The following is a 2,154-nucleotide window of genomic DNA, read 5'->3' on the forward strand; positions in this document are numbered from 1 at the left end:
AAAGTACTTTCAACTCCAATTTTGTTGAGAGTTTTTTATCATGAATGGGTGCTGGATCTTATCAAATGTTTTATCTACATCTATTGATATGATCATATGACTTTTATCTTTATTTTATTGAGATGGTGTATTCTGTTGATTGACTAGAGAATGTTAAGTCATCCTTGCATCCCCAAGATAAAACTACTTGGTCATAGTGTGTGATCTTTTGTTGAGTTTCTGGATTCTCTTTGCTGGTGTTTTCTTGAAAATCTTTGTATCTGTATTCATCAAGGAAATAGGTTTGTAATTTTCTTTTTTTGTGGTATCTCTATCGATTTGAGTATTAGGGTGATCATTGCCTCATAAAAACTATTTGGGAGAATTTCTGTTTCTTCAATTTCCTGGAAAATCTTAAAAATGTTGGAAGCAGTTCCTCTTTAAAGGTTTGAAGTAGTTCACTATTGAATCCATCTGGGCCATGGATTCTGTTTGCAGGTATACTTTTGACCATCATTTCATTTTCCTTGTTAGTGATAGGTTCAAGTATTCCAAATCTTCTTGGTTCAGCCTTGGGAGGTAATTGGAATCCAATAATTTATCAATTTTTTTCAAGATTCTCTCATTTCGTGCTGCAAAGATTCTCAAAATAATCTCTGATGATCCTATGGATTTCTGTACTTTCTATTAGGATACCCCCCTTTGAATTTCTGATTCGATTTATTAGAATTCTTTCTCTTTGTTTCATTGAGAGGCTTCTCATGGTTTATTGATCTTATTTATTTTCTCAAAGAACCAGCTTTTGCTTTTATTGGTCTTTTGGATTGTATTTTGGGATTCTAGCTCATTGATGTCTGGTACAAGTTTTATTATTTCCTTCCTCCAGCCTAGTTTGGACTACTTTTCTTGGTCATTTTCCAAAATCTTGAGCTCTAATTTATTCATGTAGGCCCTTTCTTTCTTCCTGATGAATTCTGGCAGATCTATAATCTTTCCTCTTAACACTGCTTTTGCTGTGTCCCACAAGTTCTGGTAGCTCGTGTCCTCATTCTCATTAGTTTCTGGAAACTTTTTATTTTCTCTTTGATTTCTTCTCTAAGCCAACGGTTGTTCATTACTTCCCTTAAAGAAAATATTTCCTTGCTGAGATTCAGTCTGTTTGATCTATCGAGAAGTGACAAAGAAGTGTTGAAATCTCCTTCTAGTATTGTGTTGCTATCAATGTTTTTCTATAAATCAATTAGAAGTTGTTTTTAAGTATTTTGCTGGTCTGTCATTAGGATCATATACATTGAGGAGGGTGAGTTCTTTCTGATGTACATATCCCATGATCATTAAGAAATGACCTTCACTGTCTCTGATAAACTTTAGCATGAAATCCATGTGGTCTGATACTAGTATGGCGACTCCAGCTTTGTGGAGGTCATATTTTCTTGAAAACTTGTTTCCCAGACTTTTACTTTTAGCCCATGGGTGCTTTGATTGTTCAGACGTGTTTCTTGCAGGCAGCAGAATGTTGGTTTCAGTTTTCTAATTCATCTTCCCATTCTGTGCCTCTGAATTGGCACATTTAGTCCATTGACATTGAGAGAGATTGTTGTGATGGGGATTTGTGCTCTCTTTATGTAGAATTTTTGTACTTGTGGGGATTGTCTTAGCTTAAAGTAGACCTGTTCATTCTTCTTGCAACAAAAATATGGAATGCTTTACAAGTTTGTATATCATCTCTGTGCAAGGACCATGCTCATCATTTTATCATTTCAATTTTAGTAAATGTGTTAAACTTAGTAGGAGTTAATTTTTCCATATTTTTCTCTTCTTATTACTTTGAGTGTTGTCCTTCCTCACTCCTATGGCAGACAATGATTCCTAATCAAGGAATGTATTTCAAAGCAGCATGAATAAATAGATTTAGAAATTTAATGTCCCAGAAAGAAAAACATGGTTTTTACCATATTATCTTTTACCATACCCTAGGCATCAGTTTTACAAAATCATTCTTTTGGAAGATGGTATATGAGGTTGTTTAATGTCGTTCCCTGAAACCTTAATTAAGACCATTAAACTAGAGCCTTTTGCTGTTCTCACCTCAGTCCCCTGTACATCTCCAGGAAAAGGTGGATGGTGTTGTCTGCACTTTGACCACCTTGAATGTATGTAGGATTTTTCTCCTGA

General features: G+C 34.8%; 1 pseudogene; it reads right to left on the bottom strand.

Moving 5' to 3' along the window:
* Positions 1 to 1,669: 1,669 nt before the first annotated feature.
* LOC130025869 (uncharacterized) lies at positions 1,670 to 1,763 on the bottom strand (annotated as a pseudogene).
* Between the last annotated feature and the right edge of the window lie 391 nt (positions 1,764 to 2,154).

This window comes from Sorex fumeus, unplaced genomic scaffold (assembly GCF_029834395.1).
Source record: "Sorex fumeus unplaced genomic scaffold, SorFum_2.1 ptg000032l, whole genome shotgun sequence".
Lineage (NCBI taxonomy): Eukaryota > Metazoa > Chordata > Mammalia > Eulipotyphla > Soricidae > Sorex > Sorex fumeus.